Source organism: Capra hircus, chromosome 8 (assembly GCF_001704415.2).
Source record: "Capra hircus breed San Clemente chromosome 8, ASM170441v1, whole genome shotgun sequence".
In the NCBI taxonomy this organism is placed as follows: Eukaryota; Metazoa; Chordata; class Mammalia; order Artiodactyla; family Bovidae; genus Capra; species Capra hircus.
In genome coordinates this window covers 22,870,429-22,895,997 of record NC_030815.1, presented here as the reverse complement: position 1 = coordinate 22,895,997, position 25,569 = coordinate 22,870,429, and the positions used below count along the sequence as shown (strand labels likewise).

The following is a 25,569-nucleotide window of genomic DNA, read 5'->3' as shown; positions in this document are numbered from 1 at the left end:
ATTACACAAGTGTTCATCTTTTTATTTTAAAATTATTATTTAAAGTTTTACTTTCAAATCTTTTTGCATTTGTTTCTCTTAAAGAAATTAATGTCAAGACTGATTTCACAAACTCAAAGGGTGGAACTGCAGTTCATTCATTCATTTTATTAAAGTTATGTATCTAAATCGCAGGTTTTATGCCTTCGAAGGATTAAAAGGTGAGGATGAAGGAAAAAATGAAATGCCAGCCCTCTTGGAACTTCCTTTTTTGCTAGAAGGAAACATAAAAATATTAATCAATTTGTTAATTCATTTCAACTACATTATATACAACTCCATAAGCAAAAGAAAAAGCTCCTGTCACCAGAAACTGGAGGATGCAGTTTCAAGAATCTAAGACTTGACACTGGATGTACAGTTGTAGAACTTAGCAGAGTGCTATGGCTAGAGTGCAGATGGTAACTATATTCCTATGGTGTAAATATTTGTCAACTTTATCTTTACAAACACCAGCTCATTTTCTTTATATTTTCTTCTAATGCCAGAATACTGAATATGTAGAACCAATCCTCACCCATTTTCATTCTTCTGTTGATCTTATGGATTATCAATTCCCTTTATGTTTTAAATCTTTCACATTTATTTTTATAGTACATGAGAATTTTTTTTTCATCTATGAGATGAGAATATAAACTTTGTGTCTAGATTACCAGGCATTTATATTGTAACCATGTATTGAAACTTTTTTCTTCCATATTAACATCTAAGATGTTACTTTCAAACTTAATTACTATAGATTATATAACAATTTCTGAGATTTTGTTTGTTTTTCTGTACCATGCAGCATGTGGAATCTTAGTTCCTGGACCAGGGATTGAACCCCAGGCCACAGCAGTGAAAGCACAGAGTTGTAACCACTGGAGTGCCAGGGAACTCCCCAGAGATTTATTTTCTCTATTACTCTGATCACCTAACTTTCCTTACTGTTACTGTGTTTACACCATTGCTGTTTATAATACAGTTCATTTTCTGGTAAAGCTATATATATGAAAAGAATTTTTTCTCGTATCTATACTTTGATATTTTTTTTTGGTGATCTTTCTTAATTAACTTTGGAATTGTTCTACAGAGGTCAGCATTGGCTTTATAAAATCAGGAAATTTTGTGGACTCAAAAATAATCATACTGTAGTAGATATAAAATTCTGAGGATTTTCCTTCATTAGATGGAAAAATGAAACTGGATCAGAGAATTTCTCTTCCCCAAAAATCTAAGGTAAAGAAAAAATAGATTAAAATCATATTACAAAAAATAGACTAAAATCATCAGAAAGTAAAAATGTAGCCACCAAAAAGAGAAGCCCAGGGAAAAAGAAAAAGAATATTTCTGCAAGTTAAAAAAAAAAAAAAAAAACCACAGAAATCCAACATGTTGCTTAAAAACTCTAACTCACTGTCTGAGGTTCTGCATGAAACATTATTCTGCTTGAAGGCAACTCAATTTCTTTGAGTCTCAGTTTTCTCAAGCGGAATGAACAATATTTGCAAAGCTGATGTAAGTACATTTTAAAGCTCTTAGAAAGCCCCTTCCTTGGAGTTAACAACAAGTAACTCTTTTCCTCATTTTCCCCATATAAACCTATATGAGAATATTTTATGTCTTTTTTTGATAAACTGGTTTGACACTGTTCCATTTCACTTTTGATGGCTGACTGACAAAGTCAACTGAATTGGTAAGAACCTTGAAGAGTGAAAAATAGATATGGTCATGTACACACTACTATATTTAAAATGGATAACCAACAAGGACCTACTGTATAGTAAATGGAACTCTGTTCAATGTTATGTGGCAGCCTGGATGGGAGGGCAGTTTTAGGGGCGAATGGATACACATTTATGTATGGCTGAGTCCTTTCGCTGCTCTTCTGAAACTCACAACACTGTTAATCGGCTATACTCCAATATAATATAAAAAGTTTTTTTAAAAATAGATATGATCATATCAAAGACATATTTGATTTATATTGACTCAGCATAATGGCTTAAATCAATATCCAAAATTGAGAAGGGAATCTCCTAGGCTGGAATGGGAAAAACATCCCGTATTCTTTTGCTGATTCTGGAGCCTGGTCCACTTCTCTTGGCACGCCTGCCTGGTTTCCTGGATCTATTCCTTTGCTTCCGTATCGCAGTACTTTCCTTCTCCTTCAGGGCTGAAATCCCCAGGGGGCCCTCAGCTTTCACTCCCTTTACTTTCACTGCCCTTTCCTATTAGCACAGTCACTTCCTGTTCTGTTGTGGTTTCTGGCTTTAAGTTTTCTCAGGTGGACACATATAGAAAGTTAAAGTTGCATGATATTTTCAGATTTTGTGGAAACACATGTAAGAGAAATCTTCCTTATGTTGAATACTTTTGAAAACATGAGGGCCCGCAGAGTTCGAAGGAAGCAGAAAGCGGAGTCCAATAACCAAGAGGTCTACAAAGCCCTCCCAGGAAAAGAAGCCCCATACGGTTCTTTCCTCCAACCTGCTGGGCAGACCCAGGGCTTCTGATTAATGATCTGATCCACATACTGTCTGGTCTTCCCTGGAGCCTCAGATGGTAAAGAATCTACCTGCAATGCAGGAAACCTGAGTTTGATCCCTGGGTTGGGAAGATTCCCTGGAGAAGGGAATGGCTAACCACTCCAGTATTCTCGTCTGGAGAATTCCATGGACAGAGGAGCCTGGCAGGCTACAGTCCACAGTGTCTAAAAGAGTCAGACACGACTGACTGACTTTCACTTTCCACATACTGTCTGACAGTGGGAGGTGAGTAGGCCCTGAAAATCTCAGGGTAAAAACCATAACAGGGGCTTCCCTGGTGGTCCAGTAGTAAAGACTCTGCCTGCCAATGCTGGGGACATGGGTTTGACCCTGGTCCGGGAAGATTTCACATGCCATCAGGCAACTAAGCCTGTGCGCCCCAACTACTGAGCCTTCACTCCAAGACCACAGAAAGCCTGCATGCAGCAACAAAGACCCAGCACAGCCAAACATTATAAATAATAAATGAAAAAAACAAATATTTTAAAACTACAACAGTATTTTGAGTATAACTTCATGTTTGAGGGTGCATTCAATTTCTCTATTAATGGTAATTCCCAGTGTCACAAACTCATTTTTTATAATAGATCTTTTATCTTTATAATTAGAAAAATGTGCTCATCATAACTTTGCATAAGGATTGCAATAGTCCTTTGTACCCCTGACACAATAGTAAAAGGTTGCAGTCTGCTCCATCCCAGCCTCCAAATCCCCTTTTATCACTGGATGCCACAATACTCAAGGATCATTTTTACCTCACCACTTGCCTTTTACTTTCAACCCACAGAGTATGAAAAGACACTGGAACCTATGCCTCACTTTGTCTTTCAACACCACCTCCTCACTTGACCTACACTCCCCAAGTCCATCTTTTCCTATTACCCATGTTTCAAAGACTAACTCCATGGACAAGGTTGCAAAGCTCCTTGGAAGAAATCATCAGCAGACGGTTGCTGCTGTTTAGTCTCTCAGTCACGTCTGACTCTTCTGTGATGCCATGGACAGTGGCCCACCAGGCTCCTCTGTCCACGGGATTTTCCAGGCAAGAATACTGGAGTGTGTTGCCATTTGCTTCTGGAGAAGAAATTCAGTCCCCAGTGTGGATAGCTTTTTCCTTGGGCACTCCACTGGGACAAAGGGAAGCCAGAGGACCATGAGAGGGGCCCACTCTAATTCTTCTGGGCTTTCATGATTAGTCATTTGGACTGGGAAGAATAGCAAACAGGACAAGAATCTATGATCAACTCAGAAGTGAGAAGACCCAGGAGACTCTTAGAAGGAGAGTATTAAAGAGGGGGTGTGGGGAAATGGATCCTTCTACATTACAGATTAGATCATTTTGCCCAGGACAGGGAATTAGCAGAGATCCCTGCAAGCAAGTTGCCCCAGTTCCTGTTACAGACTCCATGAAAGAGTAACTTTAAAAGCCAGATGAAGTGTGTGTGTCAGATGCTTCATCCACAAGAAACTGGGAAGGTACAGGAAATTCCGCAGCACAAATCCATAGTGACATCAGCCTCTGTTGACAGCCTATACCTAGTAGAAATCAGAGCAGTCTTTATGGATAAAGGGGGTTGTGACATTCAGAAGGACAAGTCAGATATTGGCTAGATCCTAGAGAGGAAACTGAGGCTTATGCATGAATTAAGGAAAGAAAAGACAACCCATCCATGGAAGAACTCAAGGACCAACAGAGTCCAAAGAAAGAAATTCCTGGACTTCCCTGATGGTCTAGTGGTTAAAAGTCTGCTTGTTAATGCAGGGGACACAGGTTCGATATCTGGTCCAGGAAGACCCCACATGCCTCAGAGCAACTAAGCCCATTAGCCACAACTACTGAAGCCCATGTACCCTAGACCCCGTGCTCCACAATAAAAGAAGCCACTGCAATGAGAAGCTTGTGGACTGCAATTAGAGAACAGCCCCCACTGGCCACAGCTAGAGAAAGGCCGCACGCAGCAACAAAGACCCAGCAGCCAAAAACAAAAATAAAATAAAATAATTAACTAATTTAAAAAAGAAATTCGTATAATGGCAGGACCCCTCCTCCCCCAAGGAAAGGCAAGGGCTGAGTGTCACATCGTGCAGCCTTCCTGTGAGGGCCCGAGTGCACCGGGCATCCATGTCCTTTGTTCTATCCAAACTTCACTACATATTTTCCAAGAGGTACATACCTCTACCTTTGCTGCCTAAAACTTCCATATCTCTAAGAAGCTGGATTTCTCTTATACTGAAGGTAAACTTATGAACTGTTTTTGTCTTTTGGCCAATTCCCTGAATACTGGTTATATTTAACCTTAAATACACTTGCTACACGCTGGCTGTCTTCTGCCAACCTGGAATGTTTCAAGCATAATCCTAGAAAAAGGAGGAAAACTGCCACAAAAATTTAATAGTGTTCTTATAGAAAGACTATGCCTGCCAGAAAGCTTCCATGCTAGGCAAGGAAAAGACAAGTGATCTTAGATTAGACTGGTGGAGAGAGAGTTAAACTTTGTAAGACCATAAATTGAATCATTTACACCTTTTACATGTATTTCTGTTATATACTTTTCAAAAAATTCTGTGTTTAATAAGTTACAATGTGTCCCATTGTAGCCACTTAAGGTAGTACCAGTAGTTTCCATATTATCTGTCAGGTGAAGAAGTGAGCAGCTTCCACCAACCTGACTGGCTTTAATTCCACAGTGAAGAGAAAGTCACTCAGTCGTGTCTGACTCTATGACCCCATGGACTATAGGCTACCAGGCTCCTCTTTCCATGAGATTCTCTAGGCAAGAATACTGGAGTGGGTAGCCATTCCCTGCACTGGGGATCTTCCCAAACCAGGGGTCAAACCCTGGTCCCCTGCACCACAGGAGAATTCTCTACTCCTGAGTCAGAGGTTGGGGCTTCCCCGGTAGTTCAGAGGGTAAAGCATCTGCCTGCAATGCGGTAGACTTGGCTTCGATCCCTGAGTCAGCAAGATCCCCTGGAGAAGGAAATGGCAACCCACTCTAGTATTCTTGCCTGTAGAATCCCATGGACAGAGGAGCCTGGTAGGCTACAGTCCACGGGGTCACAAAGAGTTGGACACAACTGAGCAACTTTACTTTCTTTCTTTCTTTCTTCAGAGCTTAACTTGAATGGGACACAAGGCAAAAAAAAAAAAGTGTATTCAGAAATGATTGTCCAAGTAGACCAGAACAATCAGAAGAGATACTCCACCTGGCTTCTGCCCTATACCTCTGGTCATTATATTATTGTGCCCTTAGTATCTAATGATAAACTAAATTTTCATCAGAATGTTAACTACAAATGGGTGCTTGCCAAGGGCATTTGCCATTTGCCTCTGCAGGGAATGGGCTTCCCAGGTAGCTCAGCTGGTAAAGAATTCACCTGCATGCAATGCACAAGACCCCGGTTTGATCCCTGGGTCGGGAACATCCCCTGGAGAAGGGACAGGCTACCCACTCCAGTATTCTGGCCTGGACAATTTCATGGACTGTATAGTCCATGGGGTCGCAAAGAGTTGGATATGATTGAGTGACTTTCACTTTTTTCCCTGGGGACTGAATCCTTTGCTGCTGCAGCTGCTGACACACCTGACAGGAGTCCAGGGTGGAGAACAGGAATGGGGCACTCTGTGATCCAGGAAAACTGGTGGAACAGGTCTTTAGATAGCTATTTCAGGAACTGATTTCATGATCCCAACCCTTGCATCTCCTCACATCTAAGAGAAAGTGAAAGTGTAGATTCTCTACCATCTGAGCCACCAGGGAACCCTCACATCTAGAAAAGCACTGAATCTTTTCATGGTGACATCAGCTCCTTGTGACTAGCAGAAAACCTTTCCTAAGATATGTGCTAGGTTGTATGAACTCTCCTTTCACCAAAACCACATGTATTTAGCTCCCCCTACCTACCTTTCTGAAGCAGCTTCTCAGAATTATTTGAGGTGCCATCTCCCAGGCTGCAGTCCTCATTTTGCTCCCAATAAAACTTAACTCACAACTCTCCCATTGTGCATCTTTTTAAGTCAACAAGAGAAAGAGAAGTACCTTATTTTTAACTCCAAGAAGTAGCTGATCCAAATGGTCCATCTGGGAAGAGTGATGTTTTAAAAAGTAACTTAATCTCTCAGAGAAAGCACTGGCACCCCACTCCAGTACTCTTGCCTGGAAAATCCCATGGACGGAGGAGCCTGGTGGGCTGCAGTCCACGGGGTCACTAAGAGTCGGACACAACTGAAGCGACTTAGCAGCAGCAGCAACTTAATCTCTTAACAGAGCCATATGAGCAGGGCTCATTCATTATTTTTTATGTCTGGGGGTTAAAAATAGATCTCATATGTTATGCTACTATAGGTCATATACCTGGGAAAACAGACTGAAAATTGGATGAAGGCTGCCCCAGGAGGGGGAAATAACTTTGGGCTAAATGACTCACCTTAGCCAAGAGCAGTTTCCAGAGAAGATCTGCAAGCATGAAGCATGACACTCTATCAGTAGCTATAAGGAACTGGTTCTTAGGTCTTTAAGAGAGATTTGAATGGTGCATCAAATGTCTATTATAAATGCCAAAGTGCTAGGTTGTATTCACAGGATTATAGGAAACAACTGAACTGTAGAAATAATATTACTAGACTTGATTTGTAAACTAATATTGTTGGCTCCACTTTGGACCAGGTACTGCTTTGAACAAAAGCAGTGTTCTTGTTCAAGAACAAGATCACTTGTTCTTATTCAAGAATTGAACAAGAATTGAATAATAATTGTATTCTTGTTCAATTCTTCCCATTAGTTTCCTTAAGAAGGTACCATAGAGGTTGGATAGGATGGCTCAACAAAATAATTCATAGTATTTCTCTGTAGTCTTCTTCCTGTCTCCAAATTTCCTAGTCATCTGCAAAAGGAGTGCCATCTTTTCAAGTCTTGTTACCCAAGTAAGAGATTTCAGGTCCCTTTGGAAGGCATAGAAAGATCTTCAAGAGACATGACTGCAAAAAACTGGTTAACTGAGGAGGCGAATAACCCTGGAAGGGAATGTAATGGGAGGAAAAGAATATTATGCTATTCAATTATTGCCTCATTATCAGTGGCGGAAATCAGTTCGGCAGTCTCTATAGGTATTGTTCTTTGTTTTCCCAAAATACAAAAATTGAGTAACTGTACCTTTACTTTGGGTTTCCCAGATGGTGCTAATGGTAAAGAACCTGCCTGCCAATGCAGGAGACAAAAGAGACACAGGTTCGATCCCTGGGTCAGGAAGACCCCCTGGAGGAGGGCATGGTAACACATTGCAGTATTCTTGCCTGGAGAATCTCATGGACAGAGGAGCTTGATGGGCTACAGTCCATAGCGTTGCAAAGAGTCAGACACAATTGAAGCAACTTAGCATGCACCGTTTTACTTCATTATTCTTTTTTTAAGATATTTTTGGTTTTTTTGTGTTTGTTTTTTCTCTCTCTTCCTTTTTCTTCTCTTGTGTGGATCTGGTCACACTCAAATTTTCAACTGGGTTCATAATCTGCAGAAAAGTCTAACAAGATTGTGATGGACAGAACTTTCCTAGTGGTCCAGTGGTTACAATTTGCCTGCCAAAGCAGGGGACGTGGGTTTGATCTCTGGTCCAGGAAGATTCCACATGTCACAGAACAACAACTGAAGTCCGTGTGCCTAGAGACGGTGTTCCACAACTAGAAAGTCTACCATAAAGAGAAGCTCACGCACCCCAGTGAAGAGTAGATCCTGCTCTCCACAATGAGAGAAAGCCTACATGCAGCAATGAAGATCCAGCACAGCCAAAAAAAAAAAAAAAAAAAAGACTGTGATAGACAAAGGACACTCTGAGAACAGCGGCCTTCTAATGTTTATTATAAGCAGTTTATGCATGTGATACTTGTTGTCTCCACCAGAAGGCGGTACAGTGGCAGATGGAATGGGACAACTGGATTGGGTACCTCCAAAACCATGTGGATAAGGATGCAGAGACTGGGAAACCAAGGATGGAATCCAGGTGGAGGAGGGCACCTTATCTGTCTTCACAGAACTTCCCTAAGAACTGCCTTCCAGCCGTGATTTCAGGACCTGGAAGCTATGAATGATAAAACCAGTGTGAAAAAAATCAGGAAGCTATTCTTAAGAATTTGACTCAGGAAAGCCAGAAGCTAAGACTTAGGAGCTGAGTCACATGAATGAGAATGTTCTAAGGTTGCTGGAAAGTGAAGTTGCTCAGTCGTGTCCGACTCTTTGCGACCCCATTGACTGTAGCCTACCAAGCTCCTCTGTCCATGGGATTTTCCAGGCAATAATACTGGAGTGGATTGCCATTTCCTTCTCCAGGGGATCTTCCCAAACCAGGGATTGAACCCTGGTCTCCCGCACTTTACCGTCTGAGCCACCAGTTTACATAATTCTTACCTCTTCTCAGGCTTTATTGTTTAACTCTCACATGGATTCTGTGAGATATCACAGTATTCCTAAAATAATGGCCTGGCAGCTCATATCAATGCAGACTGTCATATCCTTTTAGAAGTGCATGTATTTTTTGAGGACAAGTCATGATGCCCTTTTAATTATAAAAAGACACAATTTTAAAATGTTTTATCACAGATTATCCACCTAAAAATTTCTATTACAATATATATGTTATAATAGGCATAATATTTTGTAACTGTAGCAAACATGTATATTATCAATAAAAATAAATATATTGGAGGTGTGAGCTCAACATTTTATCCAGTCATGGTGGAAGGTGAAATACAGAGCACCTGTATCTCCATACTCCTGGGGACTCCACTTAAAAACATGGGTGGACATTCTCTGCAATTCCACACATTTATTAAAATTAGAATTTTGTTTGGGTCACAAGGAACAGCACAAGATATACATACAATTTTTTGGACACGCTAAGTGTACCAAGGAGAGCTAGATTGTGTGATTGCACAGCCACAGCACTGAGTAAAGGTAACAATCCCTTCCCCCAATCTGAGTCACAGGCAAATTTGGCCTTGGAGTGCAGAATGAAGCAGGGCAAAGACTAATAGAGTTCTGCCAAGAGAACGCACTGGTCATAGCAAACACCCTCTTCCAACAACACAAGAGAAGACTCTACACGTGGACATTACCAGATGGCCAACACTGAAATCAGATTGATTATATTCTTTGCAGCCAAAGATGGAGAAGCAGCAAAAACAAGACCGGGAGCTGACTGTGGCTCAGATCATGAACTCCTTATTGCCAAATTCAGACTTAAACTGAAGAAAGTGGGGAAAACCATTAGACCATTCAGGTATGACCTAAATCAAATCCCTTATGACTATACAGTGGAAGTGAGAAATAGATTTAAGGGACTACATCTGAGAGACAGAGTGCCTGATGAACTATGGATGAGGTTTGTGACATTGTATAGGAGATAGGAATCAAGACTATCCCCAAGAAAAAGAAATGCAAAAAAGCAAAATGGCTGTCTGAGGAGGCTTTACAAATAGCTGTGAAAAGAAGAGAAGCAAAAAGCAAAGGAGAAAAGAAAGATATACCCATTTGAATGCAGAGTTCCAAAGAATAGCAAGGAGAGATAAGAAAGCCTTCCTCAGCGATCAAAGAAATAGAGGAAAACAATAGAACAGGAAAGACTAGAGAGCTCTTCAAGAAAATTAGAGATACCAAGGGGACATTTCATGCAAAGATGGGCTCAATAAAGGACAGAAATGTATCAACCTAACAGAAGCAGAAGATATTAAGAAGAGGTGGCAAGAATACACAGAAGAACTGTACGAAAAAGATCTTCATGACCCGGATAATCACAATGGTGTGATCACTCATCTAGAGCCAGACATCCTGGAATGTGAAGTCAAGTGGGCCTTAGGAAGCATCACTACGAACAAAGCTAGTGGAGGTGATGGAATTCCAGTTGAGCTCTTTCAAATCCTGAAAGATGATGCTGTGAAAGTGCTGCACTCAATATGCCAGCAAATTTGGAAAACTCAGCAGTGGCCACAGGACTGGAAAAGGTCAGTTTTCATTCCAATCCCAAAGAAAGGCAATGCCAAAGAATGCTCAAACTACCGCACAGTTGCACTCATCTCACACGCTAGTAAAGTCATGCTCAAAATTCTCCAAGCCAGGCTTCAGCAATACGTGAACCATGCACTCCCTGATGTTCAAGCTGGTTTTAGAAAAGGCAGAGGAATCAGAGATCAAATTGCCAACATCCACTGGATCATGGAAAAAGCAAGAGAGTTCCAGAAAAACATCTATTTCTGCTTTCTTGACTATGCCAAAGCCTTTGACTGTGTGGATCACAATAAACTGTGGAAAATTCTGAAAGAGATGGGAATACCAGACCACCTAACCTGCCTCTTGAGAAATCTGTATGCAGGTCAGGAAGCAACAGCTAGAACTGGACACGGACCAACAGACTGGTTCCAAATAGGAAAAGGAGTACGTCAAGGCTGTATATTGTCACCCTGCTCATTTAACTTATATGCAGAGTACATCATGAGAAACGCTGGACTGGAAGAGACACAAGCTGGAATCAAGATTGCCAGGAGAAATATCAATAATCTCAGATATGCAGATGACACCACCCTTATGGCAAAAAGTGAAGAGGAGCTAAAAAGCCTCTTGATGAAAGTGAAAGAGGAGAGCGAAAACGTTGGCTTAAAGCTCAACATTCAGAAAATAAAGATCATGGCATCTGGTCCCATCACTTCATGGGAAATAGATGGGGAAACAGTGGAAACAGTGTAAGACTTTATTTTTTGGGACTCCAAAATCACTGCAGGTGGTGAGTGCAGCCATGAAATTAAAAGACGCTTACTCCTTGGAAGAAAAGTTATGACCAACCTAGGTAGCATATTGAAAAGCAGAGACATTACTTTGCCAACAAAGGTCCATCTAGTCAAGGCTATGGTTTTTCCAGTGGTCATGTATGGATGTGAGAGTTGGACTGTGAAGAAAGCTGAGTGCCAAAGAATTGATGCTTTTGAACTGTGGTGTTGGAGAAGACTCTTGAGAGTCCCTTGGACTGCAAGGAGATCCAACCAGTCTATCGTAAAGGAGATCAGTCCTGGGTGTTCATTAGAAGGACTGATGTTGAAGCTGAAACTCCAATACTTTGGCCACCTGATGAGAAGAGCTGACTCACTGGAAAAGACCCTGATGCTGGGAAAGATTGAGGGCAGGAGGAGAAGGGGACGACAGAGGATGAGATGGTTGGATGGCATCACCGACTCAATAGACATGCGTTTGCGTGGACCCTGGGAGTTGGTGAGGGACAGGGAGGCCTGGCGTGGTTTGGTTCATGGGGTCGCAAAGAGTCAGACATGACTGAGCAACTTAACTGAACTGAAGGTGGCAGTGGGCTGTTAGGAAAACTCAAGTGCCCCTGTTGGGGGAGTTTGGAATTTCCTTAGTTCTGTCTCGCTGCAGCAAAAATTTGAAGTGACAGAGGGACCAGTGTTACAGCTCTGTGTTACAGCTCAGTTTTATTTAGAAAGCAAAGGAAAATACATCCTCGAGGCATGAGGGCGGGTCGACCCAAAGAATAGGAAGAGAAGAGAAGCTCTCTCTACCCCGCCCTCAATTTTGGCTCCTCTTTTTGTTTGATTTTTTTCTTCCCCCTGAGCCTGCCCTATGTAAACTGGGCTAGCCAGGAGGGCTATTTGTTTTATCTGAGGTTCTCACTCTGGTCCTTGAACCTTCCTTTGTTCTATTTTTTCAGGCTTTTCCCTTCTTTGCCTTTTAGCCCCACCAATTTGGACTCCTTTTTCCTATTCTAACTGCCTAACAACCCCAAGTCACCCCTTCTAGAAACTGGGTTCACAGGGAGCCCCTCCCCTGCTCACCCTGTGCCTCACTCCTAATATTTCTCTCATCCTCCTACATTATCTGCCTTGGTAACTAGCTAATCTATCACCAGTGCAAGTGCAGTAAGATCTCAGGTTCCCTTGAGTCTCAAGGTTCAAGTAGCATATAAATATTCAGTGCTGAGTCAAGGCCTTGATAGTGAAACAGGAGGGAAGGGGACAGGGCACAGCTCTTGAAAGAATGACATAGCCCAAGGATACAACATAAACTCATTAGAATCAAATAGGTCCAAGATGGCAGACAAGTAAACTTTGACTAGACCTTGATCCTCAATCAGAAAGGAAAATGGTACACCCACAGGCGCCATGACAGCTCCAGTTCAGTTCAGTTGCTCAGTCGTGTCCAACTCTTTGCAACCTCATGAACTACAGCATGCCAGGCCTCCCAATCCAGCACCAACTTCTGGGGTCCACCCACACCCATGTGCATTGGGACGGTGATGCAACCATCTCATCCTCTGTCGTCCCCTTCTCCTCCTGCCCTCAATCCCTCCCAACATCAGGGTCTTTTACAATGAGTCAGCTCTTGTCAACAGGTGGCCAAAGTATTGGCATTTCAGTTTCAACATCAGTCCTTCCAATGAACACCCAGGTCTGATCTCCTTTACGATAGACTGGTTGGATCTCCTTGCAGTCCAAGGGACTCTCAAGAGTCTTCTCCAACGCCACAGTTCAAAAGCATCAATTCTTTGGCACTCAGCTTTCTTTATAGTCCAACTCTCACATTCATACATGACCACTGGAAAAACCATAGCCTTGACTAGAAGGACTTTTGTTGACAAAGTAATATCTCTGCTTTTTAATATGCTGTCTAGGTTGGTCAAAACTTTCTTTCCAAGGAGTAAGTGTCTTTTAATTTCATGGCTGCAATCACCATCTGTGGTGATTTTGGAGCCAAAAAAAAAAAAAAGACTGACACTGTTTTCACTGTTTCCCCATCTATTTCCCATGAAGTGATTGGACCGGATGCCATGATCTTCGTTTTCTGAATGTTGAGCTTTAAGCCAACTTTTCCACTCTTCTCTTTCACTTTCATCAGGAGGCTCTTTACTTCTTTACTTTCTGCCATAAGGGTGGTGTCATCTGCATATTTGAGGTTATTGATATTTCTCCCAGCAATCTTGATTCCAGCTTGCGCTTCTTCCAGCCCAGCGTTTCTCGTGATGTACTCTGCATAGACGTTAAATAAGCAGGGTGACAATATACAGCCTTGGCAGACTCCTTTTCCTATTTGGAACCAGTCTGTTGTTCCATGTCCAGTTCTAACTGTTGCTTTCTGACATGTATACAGGTTGCTCAAGAGGCAGGTCAATGGTCTGGTATTCCCATCTCTTCCAGAATTTTCCACAGTGTATTGTGATCCACACAGTCAAAGGCTTTGGCATAGTCAATAAAGCAGAAATAGATGTTTTTCTGGAACTCTCTTGCTTTTCGATGATCCAATGGATGTTGGCAGTTTGATCTGTGGTTCCTCTGCCTTTTCTGAAACCAGTCTGAACATCTGGAAGTTCATGGTTCACGTATTGCTGAAGCCTGGCTTGGAGAATTTTGAGCGTTACTTTACTAGCGTGTGATGCTGCTGCTGCTGTCGCTTCAGTCGTGTCTGACTCTTTGCGACCCCACAGACCGCAGCCCAACAGGCTCCCCCATCCCTGGGATTCTCCAGGCAAGAACACTGGAGTGGGTTGCCATTTCCTTCTCCAATGCATGAAAGTGAAAAGTGAAAGTGAAGTGACTCAGTCCTGTCTGACTCTTCACGACCCCATGGACTGCAGCCTACCAGGCTCCTCCATCCATGGGATTTTCCAGGCAAGAGTACTGGAGTGGAGTACCATCGCCCTCGAGTGCAATTGTGTGGTAGTTTAAGCATTCCTTGGCATTGCCTTTCTTTGGGCTTGGGATGAAAACTGACCTTTTCCAGTCCTGTGGCCACTGCTGAGTTTTCCAAATTTGCTGGCATATTGAGTGCAGCACTTTCACAGCATCATCTTTCAGGATTTGAAATAGGTCAACTGGAATTCTATCATCTCCATTAGCTTTGTTTGTAGTGATGCTTCCTAAGGCCCACTTGACTTCACATTCCAGGATGTCTGGCTCTAGGTGAGTGTCACGCCATCATGATTATCTGGGTTGTGAAGATCTTTTTTGTACACTTCTTGTGTTATTCTTGCCACCTCTTCTTAATATCTTCTGCTTCTGTTAGGTCGATACTGTTTCTGTCCTTTATTGAGCCCATCTTCACATGAAATGTCCCCTTGGTATCTCTAATTTTCTTGAAGAGATCTCTAGTCTTTCCCATTCTGTTCTTTTCCTCTATTTCTTTGCACTGATCACTGAGGAAGGCTGTCTTATCGTTCCTTGTTATTCTTTGGAACTGTGCATTCAAATGGGTATATCTTTCCTTTTCTCCTTTCCTTTTCACTTCCCTTCTTTTCACAGCTATTTATAAGGCCTCCTCAGACAGCCATTTTGCTTTTTTGCATTTCTTTTTCTTGGGGATAGTCTTGATTCCTGTCTCCTGTACAATGTCACGAACCTCTGTCCATAGTTCATCAGGCACTCTGTCTCTCAGATGTAGTCCCTTAAATCTATTTCTCACTTCCACTGTATAGTCATAAGGGATTTGATTTAGGTCATACCTGAATGGTCTAATGGTTTTCCCCACTTTCTTCAATTTAAGTCTGAATGACAGCTCCAAGGCACCATCAAAAGACCAAAGCTGGGCGGTGGCCCAGCTCCTGGGAATCTCCACCCTTTTCCCCAAATAGTTGGAATAATCCTCCCACTCATTAGCCTATGAAATTACCCAACCCATAAAAGCTAACCACATCACATTTTGAGGCCTCTAGACTCTCCCTCTGTGATGCCCACACCCTGTCTGTGGGGTGTGTTTCCTCTCTAAATAAATCCACTTCTTATCTGTCACTTCAGCTCTCACTGGATTCTTTCTGTGATGAGACATCAAGAACCTGAGCTTCATTAGGTCCTTAAACCAGGTACCATGCGTTTTGGCTGGGTTTGAGTCCTGTTCATGTGGGTTAGAGTCCCAAACTGGGTTTTGGCTGGGTTTGAGTCCTAGCCATGTTCGTTCAAGTTATAATCTAAGGTGGACACTTTCAGTAGGACTTCATACAGGTTTAGCACCAACCACTTGCAAAAGGGCAGTATCCACTGGAAAAGAGTCTTACAAACCACCTGGCCTCAGTTACCGCCTGTCATCTGTGAAATAGAGAAGAAAATAATTGTCCCCAAGCTGACTGCTCAAAGCTGACTCTGCCTCTTGCGAGCTGTGGCCCCAGAGCAATCCTCTCTCTTCTTTTTTAAAATTGTATAGCTTGACATTTATTTGCAAACCACTGTAAATAAAATATACAATAATCTCTCCCCAAAAGATGCTTTAGCTGCTGAAGAAAGACACATTTTTGAATGGACCTTCAATTAATCAAGTGTGAACAGTGCGGCCCACTGTGTATTTTCTCCACTTCTTTCCGTTTGCAATGGCATGTGTGGTGTGTGTGGATATGGAGCATTCCAGCACACATATGTCTGCCCTGAGGCCAAGTTCATGTATACAACACCAGAACTGAAGCACAGGTGACTCTTCAAGTGGAAGAGAGAAGATCTAATTTCAGGCAAGCAAAGTGAAGAGGAACTAAAAAGCCTCTTGATGAATGTGAAAGAGGAGAGTGAAAAAGTTGGCTTAAAGCTCTACATTCAGAAAACTAATATCATGGCATCCAGTCCCATCACTTCATGGGAAGTAGATGGGGAAACAGTGGAAACAGTGTCAGACTTTATTTTTGGGGGCTCCAAAATCACTGCAGATGGTGATTGCAGCCATGAAATTAAAAGACACTTACTCCTTGGAAGGAAAGTTATGACCAACCTAGATAGCATATTCAAAAGCAGAGACATTACTTTGCCAGCAAAGGTCTGTCTAGTCAAGGCTACTGTTTTTCCAGTGGTCATGTATGGAAATGAGAGTTGGACTGTTGAAAGAGCTGAGCACCAAAGAATTGATGCTTTTGAACTGTGGTGTTGGAGAAGACTCTTGAAAGTCCCTTGGACTGCAAAGAGATCCAACCAGTCCATTCTAAAGGAGATCAGCCCTGGGTGTTCATTGGAAGGAATGATGCTAAAGCTGAAACTTCAGTACTCTGTCCACCTCATGCAAAGAGTTGACTCACTGGAAAAAAGTCTGATGCTGGGAGGGATTGGGGGCAGGAGGAGAAGAGGACGACAGAGGATGAGATGGCTGGTTGGCATCACTGACTCGATGGACATGAGTCTGGGTGAACTCCAGGAGTTGGTGATGGACAGGGAGGCCTGGCATGCTGCAATTCATGAGGTCGCAAAGAGTCGGACATGACTGAGCGACTGAACTGAACTGAAAGTCAGTGGGGATTTTGCTGATGATAAGAATACCCCCTCTCCACCCTCTCAATATGTAGTTCTACATTGAAAAAATACTAGAAATGGCTATGTTGTTGTTGTTCTTGTTTAATCGCTAATTCGTGTCTGACTCTTTTGTGACCCTAGTCTGTAGCCCACCAGGCTCCCTTGTCCCTGAGATTTCCCAGGCAAGGATACAGTAGTGGGTTGTCATTTCCTTCTCCATCCCCTCCCTTCTTGAGCTTCATGCCTCTCCACACCTTTCTAAGCAACAAGAAAGAGAAAAAACAATACTGTGAAACCATCTGCAAAGTGCCATGCTTCACCCCTTCTAACTGATCTGCATTTGAACGCTCCCCATAGAGTTTACGTCCAGGCCAGATCCCACCCGCCTGGGCCAGGTCCCTGGACGTCCTTAACTCTGCCCTAGGCTTTGCATATGGAGGGAGGGAGTGACACTTCTAATCAGGCAGAAAGTGCTCTTCAATAACCTCCTGGGAGGAAATCTTCCCTGTTTTTATTACATTAAGAGAATATCAGTTAGCTCTTATATCACATTCTTTGGAAAAGGATGGTCTCTCTTGAGACCTTTCCTCTGGAAAGAATATTTATTGTTCCCCGTATATACTTGTTTTTTCCTAAAGGAGAATGGTGTCACCCATCTCTGCTATGTTCAGGGGGAAACAGCATATCCCATGAGCTCAGATTTAGGGAAAGGAAGGGATCCCTCCAGCCTTTATTGGAGAGCTGGCTTTGGCTTATAAAATGAGACAACTGTTAGCCAGGGAAATTCACAGTGGTGTTGCTGATACACCACCATCCTGGTTTCCTTCATCTGTATTTGTGAAGATAGCCCACTTTAAAAATTCATTAATTTTTCCATTATACTGCTGTTAGAAAAACAAGTGACCACTAAACAATCATTCAATGCTTGCAAAAGTGAGAAACTGTAACAAAGACCACAGCAAATTAGACGGACCAGTCAGCCCTTTCCTCTGCCCTCTCAGCACCCTGCACATTATGGCGTCGTGGCATGGAGTGGATCAGGTTATACCTGCCTCATGGGGCAAAGATTCCCCACTGAGCATCTAGGAAATAGTTAGAGAAAATGAACTTTACACATCCCCAAAGAGGAACTCAAGATTTGGGAGTAGTAAGGCCGTGAGTTCAGAAGTGTGAGGGGGAAAAAAAAAGCAAACAACCCTGTGACCATGGTGGGGAGGAGCTTCCATCTGCACCAAAGACAATACACCCTCCCTGATGAAAACTGCAGGGCCGGACATTCTTTCTACTCTACTCTCAGCCTTGAGGAAAACATACAGCTGATCAAGTGACGCTAAAGAACCCACCTGCCAGTGCAGGAGACATAAGAGGTACGGGTTCGATCCCTCGGTCAGGAAGATCCCCTGAAGAAGGAAAGGGCAACCCACTCTGGTACTGGCTGGAAAATCTCATGGACAGTGAAGCCTGGCAGGCTATGGTCCGTAGGGTTGAAAAGAGTCGGACACGACTGGCAACTTAAAACACACAGCTGATCACACCACATCGTCTCCTCTCTCCATGTGACCTGCTCTGAGCCAGTAGAAAACACAGAACCCTGCTCTGTGGTTTAGTAAGCAGTGGTGACAGTGAAGGCAGGGATTGGAGCCCTCAGCAAGGCTGCTGTGGGTAACAGTTCACTCCTTGCTCCATGCGGAAAGCGTTCATAGCCTACCGCTTTCCCAGCTTTAGCTTTACCATAGCTACTTTTCTTTCCTACCTCTACCCCAGAGGGGTCGTAGAAAGCCCTGAGTGGGTGGTACAAGGGCACGAATGTGCATAGACACCTCTCTCTGACTGCTGGGCAGACCCAGGGTCTAGTGGGGCTGCGGAAACAGGGGTCCTCTGCTCTTTCTCCTGCAGACAAGAGGTACCTAAAGGGAAGGGAGAGGGACTTCTGAGGTGGCCCAGCGGTTAAGACTCCACCCGCCAATTCAGGGGCCTTCGGTTCAATCCCTGATCCAGAAACTAGGATCCCACCTGCCTTGGGGCAACTAAGGCCATGCACCATAACTACTGAAGCCCATGTGCCCTAGAGCCTGTGTTCTGCAACGAGAAGCCACCGCAATGAGAAACCCATGCACCGCAATGAGATGAAAGACTGCACACAGCAATGAAGAGCAAAGATAATAAACACTTTAAAAAGCAAGCAGTTAAAAAAAAAAGAAATAAAGGGAAAAGAGAGCCCTAAAAGACCTCAGCAAAACTGGAGGGGAAGGGCAATATAGCATGTACACACTCAGGGAAGAAATCTCCACGTATCTTCACATTAACACTCACGTCACTCTCCAGCCATGAGAAGGGGCCTGGATTCAAAGCTAGGGACCTGAAGATGGACCCATGAGTTGGGTCATCCCCCATCCTGACCTCCAGGCAGCCAAGCTCTGAAGGGGTTCAGAAGCAGGAGAATTTCTCTCTTAAAAGTGGCTGGAAAAGGTCAGTTTTCATTCCAATCCCAAAGAAAGGCAACGCCAAAGAATGCTCAAACTACTGCACAATTGCACTCATCTCACACACTAGTAAAGTAATGCTCAAAATTCTTCAAGCCAGGCTTCAGCAATACGTGAACCGTGAACTTCCAGATGTTCAAGCTGGTTTTAGAAAAGGCAAAGGAACCAGAGATCAAATTGCCAACATCCACTGGATCATGGGAAAAGCAAGAGAGTTCCAGAAAAACATCTATTTCTGCTTTATTGACTATGCCAAAGCCTCTGACTGTGTGGGTCACAATAAACTGGGAAATTCTGAAAGAGATGGGGATACCAGACCATCTGACCTGCCTCTTGAGAAACCTGTATGCAGGTCAGGAAGCAACAGTTAGAACTGGACATGGAACAACAGACTGGTTCCAAATAGGAAAAGGAGTCTGTCAAGGCTGTATATCGTCACCCTGCTTATTTAACGTCTATGCTGAGGACATCACAAGAAGCACTGGGCTGGAAGAAGCACAAGCTGGAATAAGATTGCCAGGAGAAATATCGATAACCTCAGACATGCGGATGACACCACCCTTATGGCAGAAAGTGAAGAGGAACTAAAAAGCCTCTTGATGAAAGTGAAAGAGGAGAGTGAAAAAGTTGGCTTAAAGCTCAATATTCAGAAAACTAAGATCATGGCATCCAGTCCCATCACTTCATGGGAAATAGATGGGGAAACAGTGTCAGACTTTATTTTGGGGGGCTCCAAAATCACTGCAGATGGTGATTGCAGCCATGAAATTAAAAGACGCTTACTCCTTGGAAGGAAAGTTATAACCAACCTAGACAGCATATTGAAAAGCAGAGATATTACTTTGCCAAAAAAGGTCTGTCTGGTCAAGGCTATGGTTTTTCCAGTGGTCATGTATGGATATGAGAGTTGGACTGTGAAGAAAGCTGAGTGCCAAAGAATTGTTGCTTTTGAACTGTGGTGTTGGAGAAGGCTCTTGAGAGTCCCTTGGACTGCAAGGAGATCCAACCAGTCCATTCTGAAGGAGATCAGTCCTGGGTGTTCATTGGAAGGACTGATGCTGAAGCTGAAACTCCAATACTTTGGCCACCTCATGCAGAGTCGACTCATTGGAAAAGACCCTGATGCTGGGAGGGATTGGGGGCAGGAGGAGAAGGGGACGACAGAGGATGAGATGGCTGGATGGCATCACCCACTCGATGGACATGAGTTTGAGTGAACTCCGGGAGTTGGTGATGGACAGGGAGGCCTGGCATGCTGCGATTCATGGGGTCGCAGAGAGTTGGACACGACTGAGTGACTGAACTGAACTGAACTGAACTGAAGATGTCAGAATGTTAGAAAAGTATCCACTGTGTAGTTGATGCAGAACTGAGTGAAAACTGGGTGGAGGATGCGAATGTTGCCATGCTTGGAGACTGAGATGGATGTGCTAAGGCTGAATAAAATGGTACGTGCTACTTAAGGATCTACTATAGCTGTGATATTCATCTGTATTGACACAAACTTTGAACTCAAATAAACTCTCCCACTGGCTGGTGACCCTGCACAAGGATTTAACGCCTCACTGAGACTGCACGTGGCCTGACTTGACAACATCAATGCAAGGCATAGGGTCAAACAGCCATCAATGATGGAAATGTTCACAGTGAAGCCACACAGGGCCTGCCAGAAAATGAAGAGACAATCAGGAAAGGGTTAGGGATTGGGTGGGTGGAAAGAAGGGACACTAAAAAAGCAGGGAAAGAAGCCCCCCTGGGTGGGAAGGAACAGGGATATCCCTATCAGTTCAGTTCAGTTCAGTCGCTCAGTCGTGTCTGACTCTTTGCAACCCCATGAATCATAGCACGCCAGGCCTCCCTGTCCATTACCAACTCCCGGATTTCACTCAAACTCATGTCCATCGAGTCGGTAATGCCATCCAACCATCTCATCCTCTGTCGTCCCCTTCTCCTCTTGCTCCCAATCCCTCAGAGTCTTTTCCAATAAGTCAACTCTTTGCATGAGGTGACCAAAGTATCGGAGTTTCAGCTTTAGCATCAGTCCTTCTAAAGAACACCCAGGACTGATCTCCTTTAGAATGGACTGGTTGGATCTCCTTGCAGTCCAAGGGACCCTCGAGAGTCTTCTCCAACACCATAGTGCAAAAGCATCAATTCTTTGGCGCTCAGCTTTCTCCACAGTCCTTATCACTAATCAAGACTGGCATCCTGCAGTCCATGGGGTCGCAAACAGTTGGACACGACTGAGCAATGAATTGAATCAAGCCTGTCCCACTCCCTGACTCCCTTCCCAACTATCTGATGCTGGCGCCACCTGTTGGTGACTGACTAGAACACTGACACAGTGCAATGGACTTGCGCCATCCTGACAAGTGTTTGGGTGTAGCCTGGGGACTGATAGTGGAAGAGGGAAAGCCAGCCTTTGAACACAATCAGGGCTGTTCTGAGGCCTCCCAAACTCCTTTTTGGCCTTCCTTACAGCCATTCTTTCTGATATCGTGCAGGATCTTGTACGCAACACCAACACCTGGCCCATCAGGGTTGAGGTGTCCTCTGTGGGCTTCCCAGGTGGCATTAGCGGTAAAGAACCCGCCTACCAGTGCAGGAGACATAAGAGACCTGGGTTCACTCCACTATTCTTGCCTTGAGAATCCCATGGACAGAGGAGCCTGACAGGCTACAGTCCATAGGGTTGCAGAGTCAGACATGACTGAAGGGACTTGGCACGCACCAGCTGGGATCGTTAGTTATATGCTTGATACAGTCATGGGATAACTTCTTCAGGACACAGAAAGCACATGCACCGCAGGTGGTTCTGCAATTCATGACAAGAGTGCGATTTTTCTGGCCTTACCTTGGACCACTACTCACTCACTGAAACCAAGGTGACCAGAGAGTCCAAAGACTTTCCACATCCCTCTCCATCCACATGACCTGGGTTAGCACCACTGAAGGGCAGAGTGGCGTGATGGCTGAAAAAGAAGAGCCACAAAGAAGTGGAGTCACCTAAAAGGCATCTCCATGAAACAGAAAACAGAGCCACTGAGCTCCCTGTGGTGCCATTTCCACCTGGAGGAGAGAGGGGGTCGGGGTCAGTGTGGCCACACCAGTCTTCAGCTGCCTTGGCTCCCATATCCAGGCCGTGAGAATCAGCCTTTATCGCCTACAGATAAGTTCACACAGAGCAAGTAAAGCCCAGGGAGAATTACTACCTGCTTTTTTATTATACAATTAATAACACCTGTCACTCATTCAAAGACAATCTGATTCTTCTAACTTGAAGTTCGGACAGGATGAGTAACCATGCACGCAGAAGACCCAGGACTAGGGGAATTGGAGGAGTGTCTCAGGACAGTGACCTTCATTTTGCTCCCACTGACGAAGACTACTCACCAAGAGAGGCGGTGGCTTAGAGTGCCCGTGACTGGCCATGGGTCACATGACAAGTTACACCTGACTCACAGATCTTCGCTTTTCCTTAGGAGCTGGTCTGCAATCTGAAGTCATACACTAATACAGCCTAGCATCCCACCCTCTGACCTCCGTCTTCAGTTTCTCCAAATTGTCTAAATTGCCCTCCAGTGGCCAATTAGTCAAGGAATTACAGTCTGTGGGTCTTTAGTTTCTTATTCTCCATCACCAGCCTCTGATCTGTTCTCTCTCTCCATGTAGATGTTATGGGCTGAAATGTGTATTCTATACACATTTGTTTATTAAAAGCTCAACATCCAGTACCTAAGAATGCATTGGGATTTGGAGGTAAGGCCTTTAAAGAGGTGATTAAGTTAAAATGAGACCCTTAGGGTGGGGTCCTAACCCAATATGACTAGTGTCTCCCCACCTCCCTCCCACCCCTGCTGGATCTTAGTTCCCCTACCAGGGACTGAACCCATGCCCCTCGAAGTAGAAGTGCAGAGTCCTAACCCACTGGACCACCTGGTGTCTGCCTGGTGTCCTCACAAAAGGAAGAGAGACCAGGATGGGCACACACAGAGAAAAGCCATGTGAGGACACAGCAAGAAGGCAGCTGTCTGCGAGCCAGGAAGAGAGGCTCCGGAGAAACCAAATCTGCCTATGCCTCAATCTCAGATTTCTAGCCTCCAGAACAGTGAGAAAATAATTCTCTGTTGTCTAAGCCACCCAGTCTGCGGCATTTTGTTATGGCAGCTTCTGGAAACTAACAGAGCGGACTTCCTGGTCCATCAGTTAAGCAACATTTTTCAGGCCCTCATGTCACCCTTGTGTCTTCACTCCTGTCTGGCAGAAGTCAAACCCTCTGCCTCTTCCACACCTGACCTCAGGTACGCGGTGGAGACCTATTAGATAAAATCATGCCAACGAGTATATCGTGCTACCATAGTTCTATGGTCTACGACTAATGGGCCTCTCCAGTACTGCATGGAATTCATAATTTCATTCACCCTATATCTTTGGTAAGTTCCCTCTGCATGCACTGAAGGCTTCCCAGATGGTGTAGTGGTGAAGAATCCGCCTGCCAATGCAGAAGATGCGGGTGCCATCCCTGGGTCAGGAAGACCCCCTGGAGAAGCACCCCACTCCAGTATTCTTGCCTGCAAAATCCCATGGACAGAGGAGCCTGATGGGCTACAGTCTATGGGGTCGCAGAGAGTGAGGCATGATGTAGCTAGCACACACAGGTACACCTAGGATACATAAGTGAACATAGTGATAAGGCTCCCTGGTTTTTTGGAGCTTATATCTTTGGTTCCACCATCAACTCTCTTATTCTTCATAAACGATTTCAAACATTCTCTTTAACAAACTTCCATTCCCTCAATCTCAGATGTGCTGGATGCCACTTCATAAAGGAAGTAAAAGCCACTAGAAGAGAACATTTTTGTCCCCAAAGTCAAAAACAATTACCACCTTTCTTCTCCTTCCTCCTTCCTGCTAGAGTGATAAAAGTTTCCCAGATGGTAGTCCTTTGAGTTTCCCAGCTGGGAAAGGTGCTTTTATTGCCCCAGGCATGTATATTTCGGTCTATTTTGTGTCTTCTAGCTGAAATAGCTATTTTTTTCCAGAACATGCATCACTGTTCTATTTCCAGTCTCAGGTGCTTAGGCTTTACTTGGTACTCAAGAGCCATTTGGGAAACTAATGAAGAATGAGGGGGCTGGCTGGAGAGGGGCCCCCCACAGCATGTCCTGGGACAGAGCCCCCAGAAAGGACCAGACTCTGAGGCATGCTCCCTCAGGCTGTCTACCAGAGGCCACCACAGCTTTCTCCTCAGGAACCGTGTTCTGCCTCTGTGGCTTCTGGAAGACAAGTGCTGGAGACTCGGCCTTATAGATTAGGTTTGGGCACAGCTCTCTGGACACGTGGGGAAACCTGCGGTGCACCCTGTCAGGGGGGTGCTGCTCTCAGTTCTCTATCATGGCTCTGCAGCCAGGGCTCAGCTCCGTGGCCTCTGAAGCCACTCAACCCAGGGGAAGCCTTGGAACCTCAGCACACCTGTGCTCAGCCTCAGCCTCAGAACAGAAGCAGCGTTCTTCAAAGGGCTGCTTGTAGTCTGGGCCTGCTGGAGCAGGCACCTCCTTTCTCTGCTGCAGGTCCATGGAGATAACCATGGTAATGATATTTAACACAGAAAAATGCATATAATCCCCAAATCTCATCTACTAACTGGAGAATATTCATATATCCTAATAATGTAGTCGTGAAGAACAGAATAAATAGGCAAGCACTTTACACAAATTTAAGGCCTGGCCTGTTAGAGCTGCCACATAGACTTGGCAAATAACACTGTCCAGAGCCGCCCTCGCCCGTCCACCCCATGCGCCTGAGTCCCAGTGCCAGGAAATATCAAGACTGGCCCAGGGAGACCTCAACAAGGCCCCTATCCACTAAAGTTGAGGGGCTGGCATCTCAAACTGTCTCTGTAGGATCAATATTCTTTTTGGATATGCTTTCATATAATTATACCAAAGGTATCACTGTACCTTCTATATATTTATCATGGAAATCTTTTCAAGGAAGTTCACACAGATTGTCCTAATTTTGTATTTGGGGTGTGATATACTTTAACTGACTACTTAATGCTTTTTTCAGATGTTTTAAACTTAAGGATCAGAGAAGTTAGCATCTCCCAAATGGGGCCTCCTGGACAAAGGGATGTCTGCAGGCATATGAAGGAGCAGTGCCCAGGCTCCGATGCTAAGGCTGTGTCTATCACAGAGGAGAAAACGCACAGCATGCTGGAAGCTCTTTCTGGAGCCCCTAAATCTTAGCAAGTTGTTTGGCAGATCAAAAC

General features: G+C 44.2%; 1 long non-coding RNA gene across 1 annotated transcript in view; it reads right to left on the bottom strand.

Annotated features, from left to right (window-relative positions):
• Nucleotides 29–25,569, bottom strand: part of LOC102178623 — a 28,256-nt gene continuing 2,715 nt past the window's right edge. The window contains exons 2-3 of the long non-coding RNA XR_001295960.2: nucleotides 22,153–22,270; nucleotides 29–253 (exon numbers count right to left, since the gene is read on the bottom strand). This is a non-coding gene — a long non-coding RNA (uncharacterized LOC102178623). The remainder of the gene's footprint in view (nucleotides 254–22,152; nucleotides 22,271–25,569) is intronic.